The sequence below is a fragment of the Mus musculus genome, chromosome 12, assembly GCF_000001635.26.
Source record: "Mus musculus strain C57BL/6J chromosome 12, GRCm38.p6 C57BL/6J".
In the NCBI taxonomy this organism is placed as follows: Eukaryota; Metazoa; Chordata; class Mammalia; order Rodentia; family Muridae; genus Mus; species Mus musculus.
In genome coordinates this window covers 81422925-81436708 of record NC_000078.6, presented here as the reverse complement: position 1 = coordinate 81436708, position 13784 = coordinate 81422925, and the positions used below count along the sequence as shown (strand labels likewise).

The 13784-nt window shown below is 45.1% G+C and overlaps 2 protein-coding genes across 3 annotated transcripts in view; both read left to right on the top strand.

The window, feature by feature from the left end:
* Gm20498 (predicted gene 20498) overlaps positions 1 to 13784 on the top strand; it is a 174060-nt gene that overhangs the window by 96203 nt on the left and 64073 nt on the right. The gene's annotated exons all lie outside the window — the stretch shown is intronic.
* Positions 1 to 13784, top strand: part of Cox16 (cytochrome c oxidase assembly protein 16) — a 126286-nt gene that overhangs the window by 48429 nt on the left and 64073 nt on the right. The window lies entirely within an intron of this gene.

Sequence of the window (13784 nt, the reverse complement as noted above, 5' to 3'; positions counted from 1 at the left end):
AGTCAAGAGCTCCGGGGTACTGGTTAGCTCATAATGTTGTTCCACCTATAGGGTTGCAGATCCCTTTAGCTCCTTGGCTACTTTCTCTAGCTCCTCCATTGGGAGCCCTATGATCCATCCATTAGCTGACTGTGAGCATCCACTTCTGTGTTTGCTGGGCCCCGGCATAGTCTCACAAGAGACAGCTACATCTCTGTAGTCTTAACATTCCATCAATCACGTCCAGTTGGTTTACTTCTTTTGGATTTTTATTGAACAAAATCCATATGACATATCCCTATCATGATTTCCCATTGTCCAATTCCTTTCAGGTCTTTCAGAAGCCTTCTAGAAAAGGCTGTGACAGCAAGTACGTTTTCTAGAGATGGTTCACTATTTTGCATGGCTGTGATGGGTATGTTCTGAGATGCAGGGTCTTCAGAGAATTCATTGCTTTTCATTGCTGATATGCCTTTCCTGCCAACTTAATGATTTTCTGGGTATTTACCTGTCAGGAGCCATAATGGGGAAAGGTAATAACTAGCAGATGATCTTCCTGAAATTGTCTGCTTCTGGTTATAATATGACCTGTGACAGATTCACTCTAATCAGGCAAGGCCTTAAGAGAATTCATTTTAGGAAAGATTCCTGCTATTAATATGCTTTCACTGTTATTAAACATATATAACAATAAGCAGGTATTAGCCCACCCCTTTAGAGCAGATCTCTGCTGATCCACAAAGACTGTCTTGTAGTAAGTCTATATAGATAAATAGATGACTTCTCAAGTCTTAATGATAATCTTATCAGAATTCCTAAAATTATATCAGTGATTATTAAACTCTTTTATAGTGGAACTGCTATTAGGTCCTTTTCTGATAGTCAGAACTGCAATGAGAACTCTGCCATTCTACCATGAGTCACCAGTTAATTTTTCTTAGTAACCAGATGCCACGGACTAGGCCCAGTTGGCCCCCCTCAATCTGTGGGAATCAGGGTCTTGGACAGATGGGCATAGAGTCAGCGAGAATTGACAGACAGACTCAGGTATGAGAGAGTGTGGATCTGAATGTAATTTGTCAATTCGTGCATCAGACTTTTTATACAGAAGAAAATAGGGAGTTTAGGTGACACACTGGCAAGGTACAATGAGGTTACCAGATCCTTACATAAAACAGAGGAAAGCAAACATGAAGGACTGGCAAGAACCAGCTGGGATAAAATTCAATGTTAACAACTGGGATCAAAACAGCTCCACCTAAGGTCAGCTTAATCTTAGAAGCCAGGGGAAAGGGCTTTGTACCCTTGCCATAGTTCCTATTCTACTCTATTGTATAGTCCACCTTCCCCCTAGGCCATTGTAAATTCCTGTGTATGGGTGTAACTCAGCTATCTATATATTTCTAAGTATCTACTCTGGTTCCTCCCTAGACCACAACCTTCCTTCTTCCTAGATAATGGTAAATTCCTGTGTAGGGCAGTGACTTAGCTATCCATGCCCAGGGTCGGCTCAAGGACTGACGGCCTAGGACTGGTGAAGAATCTAACTTACCTATATGTCAAAAATTCAATCCTTAGAAGCACTTATAATAAAGCAATATTAAGGGAAAGCACACAGATCTGTTTACCTACTAAAGCAAGGACATTGGAGCATTCGTTATACAGGATGCCACAGTTCCAGGAGACTAAGTTTCCATTAACTTTTTGCCTTGGGACTGCGGCCAGGCTTTTTGGCCTGTCAGGTGGTTCACTACTGGAGTGGATGTTGCAACTAGACTTTCCCCTACTCAGAGCACATTCTAAGAGGTTGTAAAACAGTTAACCAAAGGTCATAAAAATAGGACTAACAATTTATTATAGGAGCTAGGACAGGAGATAAAATATTGAGTGGGTTTATCTATACAAAACTTCACTAATAACTTAGTTATGGTTTTAAACTTTCAGTGAACCTGTGGAGTTGTGACAGATGATGGATGTTCAGCCAGATAATTACTCCTAATGGATATGCGTGTAAACATTCGCTGTTGTAAACTTCTATTTCAATTTATGATTTGATTTTTTGTGTGTGTGAACTTGTGATGAACTTTTTAGCATTTGATCATGTATTTTGAAAGATATATAAGTACTGAGGACAATGATAACAGAGAAGAGTTTTTTTCCCTTAGTAGAATTTATTGCCTTTCCTCAATTAAAGAAGAAATATTTCCCTTTTCCCACTTAGTCGAATTTTTCCCTTTCCCACTTAGGATCTTTCCCCTTTTGTCCTCAGATAGCATTCATAGGAAACTTTTTACAAGTTAGTAATACATGCTGTAATCACTTTTCAAAATGTCTCTTTTTCTTCTTGTGACTTCTTACTACTAGCAGTTTGAAAGTTAGAGCTGAGCAGTTCCTGCTGAGATAGTACAAAGGCTATTTACTTAATCCATTGCTGTTTGAGAAGGATGTGCTAAGTGCCAGAAACTGCAGTTTCTGACCTCAGAGGATCACAGAAGGCAGGTCAGCTACAGTAGCAAGGTAACTTAGTCTTAGATAAGTAAACTTTTCATTATTATACTGGAAACCCTAAATAACTCGTATGACAGTTCTTACCCTTATCCCACACTTTACCAGCTCCACTGCATCAAGAAGAACCAACAAGAAAGAAGATCCCCACCAGGACAGACCCCCTGCATTTACCTACTCTCTTTGGAAAACCTCCTGCAGAGTCTACAGGAAGATGTAATTTCATGTAGTAATGCTGTTTAGATGAATTGATGATTTCATAATTCCTTTTATAGAATTCCCTAAATGGGTAGAGGTAATCTCAAGCCCAGTATAGAATAAAAGGTACAAATAGAGTCCTGTAAACCATCATGTATCATGGGCTAATTACACTAGAGAGGAAAAAGGCTTGGAATAAATTTACAATCTAGGAATACATTCCTTTTAGGTTAGGAATGAGGCCACTATCTGGTAACTAAATGTTATAAGCTGGGAATGGACAATTTATTGTAGGTACAATAACAGAAAATAAATGATGGAGTAGTTTATCTGTACAAAGTTAAAAATAAAAAGACACAAGGCAGCTGATTTGTCTCTTGACAAATCTGTTGTAACTTGTGACATAAAAACTTGTCTTATACCCAGAAGATGTTCCTACATGTAATAAGGACACATGCTCCACTATGTTCATAGAAGCCTTATTTATAATATCCAGAAGCTGGAAAGAACCCAGATGTCCCTCAACAGAGGAATGGATACAGAAAATGTGGTACATTTACACAATGGAGTATTACACAGCTATTAAAAACAATGAATTCATGAAATTCTTAGACAAATGGATGGAACTAGAAAATATCATCCTGAGTGTGATAACCCAACCACAAAAGAACATACATGGTATATACTCATTGATAAATGGATATTAGCCCAGAGGCTCAGAATATCCAAGATACAATTTGCAAAACACATGAAACTCAAGAAGGAGGAAGACCAAAGTGTGGATACTTCAATTCTTTTTAGAAGGGGGAACAAAAAACCCAGGGAGGGAGTTACAGAGACAAAGTTCTATACCGAGCTTTTGTCCCCGCCGGCAAGAACACACTCAGGACAACCGGAATCTTCTGCGGCAAAGCCTTTATTGCTTACTTATCAGGAGGGAAGACCCCGAACCGGAAAAATGGTGCTGCTTATATAGCCTGCAGGGTGATGTTTCAGCACCTGATGTGGCGTGATAGCTCCTGATTTGTTGCTCGCCCATCACCCCATTACTACGCTGTGAGATGTGCAGTGACTAGGCGTGAGTTCACTCTTGCACTTGCACATAAGGCTTGTTTACTAGTTAGGTGCAGTGGAAGCCAGCACCATCTTATAATGGTGATTGCTCACGGCACGCACGCGATTGTTCGCAGCACGGCTCTCCACAAAGTTCAGAGCAGAGACTGAAGGAACGACCATCCAGAGACTACCCCACCTGGAGATCTATCCCACAAACAACCACCAAACCCAGACACTATTGTGGATGCCAACAAGAGCTAGCTCTGCCTAGCAAGTACAGAAGTGGATGCTCACAGCCATTCATTGGATGAAGCACAGGGTCCACAATGAAGGAGCTAGAGAAATTACCCAAGGAGCTGAAGGGGTTTGCACCCCCCTAGGAGGAACAACAATAATGAACTAACAAGTATCCCTCAGAGATCCCTGGGACTAAACTACCAATCAAAGAAAACACATGGTGGGACATATGGCTCTAGCTGCATATGTAGCAGAGAATGACCTAGTCAGTCATCAATGGGAGAAGAGGCCCTTGGTCCTGTGAAGGTTCTATGTCCCAGCACAGGGGAATGCCAAGTCCAGGAAGTGGGAGTGGGTTGGTTGGTGAGCAGGGGGAGGTGGGATGGGGGAAGGGGATAGGGGATTTTCAGAGGGGAAAATGAAAGAACCTAGTGGGGAAAGCCCCACTCAACTACTGATTCAACTACTGACCCAATAATCACGAACAGACGACCATCCTGATGTAACAACATGAGGTAGTTTAATGGCGGAGCTCCGAGTCGAAATGTATCTCATGCAGGAGACAGTGGATTCAACCAAGAGGTTTGGAAGCTAGGGGTTTTTAAAGAAAAGGGGTGCAGCTGAGGGAGCAATTGGCACGGTTTCACATGATTGGTTCATTTAAACATCAGCAGACTGTATATGCAGATAACATTTAACTTAGGTCAGAAGGGCAGGAGGTAGGGAGGCACAGGGCCAGTCTGGCATGTCATTCTCTTTATCTCTCTTTATCTTTATGGCCAAGCAGCCTCAGGAATGTCTTAACGATTGGCCTGCCAGGGCATGTCCTGGCCTGTTCTGCTATGTTCTCAGCCCCAGGTTTCAAAGCTCACAAACAACTCTTTGGGCTATTTGACATAAATGACATGAATCACAGGTCTCAAGTTTTTATTTTCTTTCATTCCCCTCTTCTTCTACTAAGTAATTCTAATCTTAGAATTTCAAAATACCGTATCTCTTAATTCTTCTTCTATCTGAATTATAGGCTGGTACTGTCTTTGTAAAACCATGAGCTTGACTGCATCTACTCTACTCTGATTAAAAGCAATTCCCTTATTTATTATGCAGGGGCCAAAAATTAAAACTAAGCATATTAAAAGAATCGGTCCAGCGAGGACAGAAAATAGAGTGGTCATCTACAGAGACCGAGAATATCAAGACACGAACCATCCCTATTGAGCTTCTCGATTTCGCCTTCTCTGATCCAACCTTTCTCTCAGTTTCTGCATAGAATCTCTGACTATTCCTGTGTGGTCTGCATAAAAACAGCTTTCTTCTTTTAAGGCTGCACAAAGTCCTCCTTCTTTTAAAAACAGTAAATCTAGACCTCTTCTGTTTTGTAAAACTACTGACAGGGAGGTTAAAGATTTTTCTAAGGCATCCATAGATTTTTCTAAAGTCCTTAGGTTTTCATTGACAACATCTCTTAAAGACTGCATTTCTTGTCTTCCCTCAGTTAAGGCTGCTGCCCCTGTTCCTACTTCTGCTGTAAGTCCTACCCCCATTAACATAGCTAGGGTAAGGGAGACTGGCTCTCTTTTAAATCTCCCCTGTGTATATTCATCCTCTATGCGGGAAGCAGGATGATAATACACTCAAGGCAATAACTGAACCATGACACAAAAATCACGAGAGGGGTCAAAAACACTAGTTGATATGCATGGGGTGAGTCCTGTACTACAAGCCCACCAGCCAGCTGGAGATGGCACAAGGTAATAATTGGTATCTGTCCTAGACACGGAACTAGTTTGGCCACATAGGTGCCGGTGGGAAGGAGGGGGTGTCCCTATACAGAGACCAGGGCTTCTTACGGACACCTCAGTCAGGGTTAATTTTTGCCCTGTTCCCCATGAACAGGAAGCACGGTTACTGGTTTTGTTAAAGTTTCCATCAAAAGTGATTCCCTCATAGTATGGGGGGCCTGTGGATAGGCATAACCAGTAGTCGGTAGTTGCATTGGGATCTGTTTCATTGAGGGCAAAGTAAGCCCCTCGGACCAAATCAAACAGTCTCTGTCCTGTCAAGGGGTATGTGGGGGCAATGGTCGAGGGCTCTTGGGGAGTCTTTTGGGTGGGGGGAAAGGGTTGGTTCGGCTCAGGGAGCACCTTATTAGGGCCTACTGGTAGGGCTGGAGGACTTTCGATATTTAGACAGACATGGAGCAATGATCCAGGTCTGCTACCATAATTGTAGAACACGATTCCCCAGGTCATGCCTCCAATCCACTGGGCAAGGGCATGATTTTTTCCCATTTCTGTGAACTGCAGTTCCACACGATCTAAGTCTGTAGCCTTGCATTCCTGATCTTTGTATAGCCCCATTTCTGCATGTTTGCCTGGCCCCTTATTTTGAAAAGCAAATTCCAATCCATCCCCAGAGGGCTCAACGGCCCATTTCCAATCTCCATCATTTGAGGTAACAAAACTCCATTGACTGCAATAGTACTACTTAGGCCCCTCCACACCAGGAACTCTTAACATGCTTGGGTCAGCTATAAAACCCATAGCTTCGGACCTCATTAGGGGGAGTACTCCTGGCTGCGGGAATGATTTGGTGAAGGCAAAAATACAGGGTTGGCCACCATGCCCCCCGGAGGTTCTAATTTTGAGGTGGTAAATAGTATTTCCCCCGATTGGGATAACACTTGCCAAGTGAGATTCATAGGCTGGTGTGGGTTGTCACTTTTCTTCAGGATGGCGCCAGTGACGTAAGCGAAACTTAAGAGGATTAGCAGTGTTTTCCAGGATCCATTCATTTTGGTCAGTCTCAGGGGGTGCCTTCTTGACGTGAGACGCGTGAACCCAGGTTGGGATTTCTTTCACTTTAACAGCAGTGGGTGTCGTTAGCAGCACCAAGTAGGTTCCTTTCCACCATGGCTTAAGGGTTCCCTGATTGATGTCTCCTCACCAGGACAGCGTCTCCTACTTCAAACTGATGCAGCACCTGTATGTCACCAGCAACATAGGTTTCTTTTAGCTGTTCCCAGATCTCCTTTCTCACAATTTCAAGAGCCTTGAGTCGGGCTAAAAGGTGAGAGGAGGGGATGAAGGATACATCCGGGCAAGTTCTACTCTCTTCTGTCGCATAGATGGGCGGAGGCACCCCATACATTAATTCAAAGGGTGTTAGGCCAGAGGTTCCGGGGGTATTCTGGGCCCTGAATAAAGCATAAGTGAGCAGGGCTGTCCAATCGTTCACGCTGGTCTCTAAGGTCAATTTATCAAGGTCTCTTTTTAGAGTTCTATTCATTCTTTCTACCTGTCCTGAACTCTGGGGTCTGTATGCACAATGTAACTTCCAATTTGTCCCCAGTTGTCTGGTCAAACCCTGACTTACCTGAGAGACAAATGAAGGTCCGTTGTCTGACCCGATTACCTTGGGTACCCCAAAACGAGGGACAATTTCTTCAAGTATCTTCTTGGTTACTCTGGTGGCTGTCTCCTTGGTGGGAAACGCTTCAACCCACCCAGAGAAGGTATCTATAAAGACTAACAGATATTTATTTCCGAACCGGGCTGGTTCTACCTCAGTAAAGTCAATTTCCCAGTAGGTCCCAGATCTGTCTCCCCACAGACACCTTCCTCCAGGGAGCCTGCTGGATCCAGCATTGGTGAGCGCGCAGGTTTGGCAGTTTCTCACCAGGTCTTCTGCCACCTTTTGTAGCCCAGAAATGTGATAGGAGGACCTACTGACTAATTTTATCGTCTTTTTAGATCCTAAATGAGTGAGACGGTGTATGTCACCTAGGTACTTTATCCCCTTTTCTTCTGTGAGAACCTTTATTTCTGTTTCTTCTTCAGCTGGTTGGGGCACAGTTTTAACTACCAGAGTTATTGGCCCCTGGGCCGCTTCTTTAGCCACTTGGTCTGCCATTTGATTTCCCTTTTCTACTAGTCCGGTTCCTTTTTGATGCCTTGGGCAGTGGATGATTGCTACCTTGAGAGGCAGATGAACAGCCTCCAACAGACCAAGGATCTCTTCTTTGTTCTTAACATCTTTTCCAGCGGAGGTCAATAAGCCACACTGCCTATAGATCGCTCCATGAACGTGAGCCGTAGTGAAAGCATATCGGCTGTCAGTGTAAATATTGATAGCCTTACCTCTGCCAGCCTCAAAGCCTGGGTTAGAGCGATGAGCTCTGCTTTTTGAGCTGAGGTTCCCTCAGGCAGACTGTTAGACCATATGACAGATTTTCCATCTACTACCGCTGCCCTGGCCCTTCACTTACCTTCTACCACAAAGCTGCTTCCCTCGGTGAACCATGTTGCTGCTCCTGGCCACAGCTGGTCAGAGAGGTCCGGACAAGTTCCAGTTTCTTCTAATAATATCTCCCCACAGTTGTGCATGGGGGTTTCGTTAGTTTTGGGTAGTAAGGTAGCGGAATTGAGGACAGCAGGGGGAGTGAAAGCCACTCGCTCAGTCAGCAGCAAACTTTGATAGTGATTCATTCGGGCGTTGGTCATCCAGCAATCTGGCGGCTGCCTGATAATGCTCTCAAGAGAGTGTGGGGCCACCACAGTAACATTCTGGCCCATAGTCAGCTTATTAGCATCTTTTACCAGCACTGACGTGGCTGCTATTGCTCGTAGGCATGGAGGCCATCCGCTAGCCACAGGGTCCAGTTTCTTTGATAGATAAGCTACTGGGCACTTCCAGGGCCCTAGGGTTTAAGTGAGGACTCCACGGGCTACCCCATTTCTCTCATCGATATACAAAGTGAACGGCTTATTTACATCTGGAAGTGCTAGGTCAGGGACTTGTAGAAAGGCCTTTTTCAGAGTCTCAAAAGCCGACTGATGTTCTTGGGTCCAAATAAATTCCCCTCTTTCCTTTGTTAGGGAGTACAGTGGGGCTGCCAGGGTGGCAAACCCTGGGATCCATAGTCTACAGAATCCTGCTGTCCCCAGGAACTCTCCTACCTGGTGAGGGGTGGTCGGGGTCGGGATTCGCATCACTGTCTGTTTTCTGGCGTTGGTGAGCCATCGTTGTCCATTCCTCAGGATGTATCCCAAGTAGGTCACATCTGTTCTTCACGAGTTCCTGCAGCTATCAGAAGGTCATCAACATACTGTACAAGGGTCACCTGGGGGTTGTTGGCTCGAAAAGAGGCAAAGTCTCTTGTGCAAGGCCTCATCAAACAAAGTGGGTGAATTTTTGAATCCCTGGGGTAGCCTCATCCATGTGAGCTCTCCAGTCTTTTCACTTTCTGGATCTCACCATTCAAAGGCGAACAGGGGTTGACTATTGGGGTGTAACCTCAGACAGAAGAAGGCATCTTTAAGATCTAGAACCGTGTACCAGGTTTGCTCAGGTGGTAGTGTGCTGAGCAGGTTATAAGGATTGGGCATTGTGGGATGGATGTCCTGGATGTCTTTTGTTTACCTCTCTGAGGTCCTGTACAGGATGGTAGTCATTCGTCCCCAGTTTCTTTACTGGGAGTAGGGGGATATTCCAAAGAGACTTGCAGGGGACTAGGATCCCTTGTTGGAGCAGTCTGGTGATGTGGGGGTGTATACCCTCCTGAGCTTCTCTTCCCATGGGGTATTGTCGGACCCCAATGCGTATAGCCTCGGACTTGAGCTCAATCACCACCAGGGGGACCTGCCTTGCCATTCCCATACCTCCTGTTTCGGCCCATGCTTGAGGAAACCGAGTAAGCCAATCCTGTAGTCCCTCAGGGGGTTTTAATTTGCCCTGATAGATCCCATATTCCTCTCCTAATTGTAAAGACAGTGCTAAGGTCTGAGGTGTCTCTACTCCCCAAGATACCTTTGGTCTGGGAGAGGCGAAGGTTATTTGTGTTTTCAATTTGGTTAATTAGTCTTCCCAATAGGGGCATGGGACACTCCGGAATGACCAGGAATGAATGAATCACTTGGTTCCGTCCTAGGTTCACTCTCCGGGACATGGTCCACGGGTATGATTTCTGTCCTGTGGCCCCAATGACTAATGTTTTTTCATTTTTTCTTACTTGGCCTAGTGCTGTCTTAAGCACTGAAAATTCTGCACCTGTGTCAACCAGGAAATTGACAGGGGTCCCCTCCACTTCTAATGTTACCCTAGGCTCGGGGAGGGGGGCCGAGCCCCATCTACCCTAGTCTTTGTCTTCTCCATGGGACAGTACTTGTGTTCCCTGTTTCTTCTTAGGGCATTCACGAGCCCAATGGCCTGTATCCTTGCAGTACGCACATTGGTCTTTTACTAGGTGTGGTTTATCTCTTCCGGGTCCCCCTGCCATTTTTCGTCTCTCAGGTACCCTGACTGTCTAGCCCTGCTTCTTCCTTTGTCTGCTGTGGCGGCCAGAATCCGAGTCAAAACTTTCTCCTGCCTTTTGTCTCTCCTATCCTCATCTTCTCTCCTCTCTCTCTTCTCCCTTTCTTGCTTTTCATCTTCTGTCTCTCTCTTGTGATACACTTTCTCAGCCTCTCTAACTACATCCATTATAGTGTAATCCTGCAACCCCTCAGTCTGCTGTAACTTTTTCCTAATATCAGGAGCTGATTGACCGATGAAGGCCATAATCACTGAGGCCCGCTGCCCTTCAGATGTAGGGACAAATGGGGTGTATCTCCTATAAACTTCCATGAGTCTTTCTAAAAAGACTGAGGGAGGCTCAGTTGCCTCCTGCATAATTTCCCTTGCCTTAGCCAAATTGGTGGGCCTGCGAGCGGTGCCCCTGAGACCTGCCACTAGAGCCTGATGATAATTGGACAGCCATTCCCTACCTTGTGCTGTGTTATAATCCCACTGGGGGCGGGTCAGGGGGAATCCTTCATCTATCTGGACCTGGGTCTGGACCGGTCGTCCGGTCTCATCTTGGATGTTCTTCCGAGCCTCGAGGAGAATCCTCTCCCTCTCCTTGGTAATAAACAGTGTCTGCAGGAGCTGCTGGCAATCGTCCCAGGTAGGCTGGTGGGAGTACATCAGAGACTCTATCAGCCCTGTGAGCCCTGCAGGATTTTCTGAGAAAGGGGGGTGATTGACTTTCCAGTTATAGAGATCAGAGGAGGAAAAGGGCCAATACTGCAGAAGTTGTAGACCGTTCAGAGCCCCAACAGCCCTGAGGGGAAGTGCCACGGTTGAATCGGCTGGCCCCTCAGGGGTGGCTCCCCGCTGGCTCCTTGTTCCTGCTGAGGGACCTCCTCCCCCGGTCCCTGAGGCTGGGGCCTGGAGTGGGGCTAAGGGAGCTAGCGGTTGGGGAACTCGAAGGTAGGGTGGAGGCTGGGAATCGGGCCACTCAGGAGGTTCCTCTATCTCTGGGTAGATCTTAGGGGTGAGTGCTGGTGGGGTGCGGCACTCGCCATCTTCTTTAGGCTGTGACTTCTACGTCCCGTTCACAGCACTCTCTCGGACAGCCAGGATCCTAGTGCCCAGGCATAAGGGTGGGAGAAACGGCCGAACCCACGGAGGCAGATACCCCGCCAAATCCTCCCACACCGTGATGTATGGTTGCTGGTCCGGGTGCGATCCTGGTCCTTCCTGAAAGACAATGGCCTTTATGGTCCTAATGATGGGAAGGTCAAACATCCCCTTGGCCGGCCAGCCTACTCCAAAGGAAGGCCATTCCGAGGAACAGAAAGTCAACCAAGGTTTCTTTTTAACTATCACTGATATATTCCATCCTCTTACCCTAACATCAGTCCAATGGTCCTTAGTCAAAGATAAAGGGGTAGACACAGTCTGTCCCATAACGAAAACCACAAACAAAAACAAGACAGCAACAGAAAAACAAGACAGCAACAGAGAATAAAAGACACCAGTATCTAAGCACACTCATTCCTCACTCTGTCTGCCAGACGTAAAACCAAGGCACGAGGTGGAACTTGAACCCACAATCTCAGAACCGTAAAACCAAGGCTCGAGATGGGACTTGAACCCACAATCTCAGAACCGTAAACCAAGACACGAGGTGGGACTCGAACCCACAATCTCACAACTGAAAAACCAAGACACAAATCCACAATCTCAAAACAGAAAAACCAAGACACAAATTCACAATCTCAGAATTGAAAAACCAAGACACAAATTCACAATCTCAGAACTGAAAAACCAAGGCACAAATTCATCGGTGCCACACTTAGACAACAGATAACATGTAAGACACACACAAACAAACGTACCTCCAAGGGGTCTTTCGGGGCTCCTGGGTGTCATGAAGATCTCGTTGGGCCCTCCAAATGAAAGATCCTAGTGGGGAAAACCCCACTCAACTACTGATTCGACGGGCACCCAAGAATCACGAACAGACCACCATCCTGATGTAAAATCACAAGGTAGTTTAATGGCAGAGCTCCCGGTCGAAATGTATCTCACGCAGGAGACAGTGGATTCGACCACGAGGCTTGGAAGCTAGGAGTTTTTAAAGAAAAGGGGTGGGGCTGAAGGAGGAATTGGCACGGTTTCACATGATTGGTTCATTTAAACATCAGCAGACTGTATATGCAGATAACATTTAACTTAGGTCAGAAGGGCAGGAGATAGGGAGGCACCGGGCCAATCCGGCATGTCATTCTCTTTATCTCTCTTTATCTTTATGGCCAAGCAGCCTCAGGAATGTCTTAACGATTGGCCTGCCAGGGCATGTCCTGGCCTGTTCTGCTATGTTCTCGGCCCCAGGTTACAAAGCTCACAAACAACTCTTTGGGCTATTTGACATAATATACATGAATCACAGGTCTCAAGTTTTTATTTTCTTTCAAAACTAGGAAAGGGGATAACATTTGAAATGTAAATAAAAAAATATCTAATTTAAAAAACCTATTGTTTTAAACTTATAATGAACTTGTGGAGCCAGAAAATAGATAGTGGATGTTCAGTTAGGTACTATTCTTAATGGGCAGATATGTAAATAGTTCTTCTGTAGCTCTTTAAACCTTATCGATCTATGACATGGACTATAAGTTTAGAGTTACTATGAACTTATGGAATGTAAACATGCTTAGAAAACATTGTGATCTATTTCTGGAGAAGGTATAAAACCTAAGAAAGACAAGAAAATGGTAGTGTAGACCTTTTCTGTTTCATCCAGTGTACATATGTCTCTGTGTGTATGTACTTGACTTTGTTTTCTATTTTCTCTGGCTCATGAATTAATGAACTCTGAGTTTCTCACCGGGCTAGTGAAAGGCCCTTTAGTCAAAGAGAAAAGAATCTAAGAAACTAAGTTTTCTTAATTTCCCTGCTGCTATCAGCAGGAGTTAATTTCTAGAAGCCATCCTCTTTTGGCCCCAGAATGGCAAGAGACAGTTAAATCCCTAGAAGTCATCATCTTCTGGGTTCAGACTGATAGAACCTAGTGGGGAAACCCCCACTCAATTCCCGATTCGGCTTGCACCCCCAAAATCATGAAGGACCATCTTGATGTAAATACATGAGGACTTTAATTACGGAGCTCCGGGCTGACATGCATCCAACACAGGAGATAACAGATGTCGGCCATGAGGCTTGAAAGCTAGGGTTTTTTAATGGGGTAAGGGGCTTAGGGGTGTGGAATTCAGCATAGCAACACACTATTGGCTTATTCAAACATTAACAGAAAAATTACATGTACGTGCAGGGTTCAGAGTTCTGTGAGTTGTTGACTCAGTTCAGATAGTCCTGTTATGTCTTCACATTCCCCTTTATCTTATGGTCAAGATGTTCCCAGGAATGTTTTAACTACGGGGCATACCCAGGTTTGTTTTTCCCTTTTCTCAGCCCCAGGCAGCCTCTAGGCTCACAAACAACCAGCAATTTCTGAGTACTTTATATGACTTACAGGTCTTGAAATT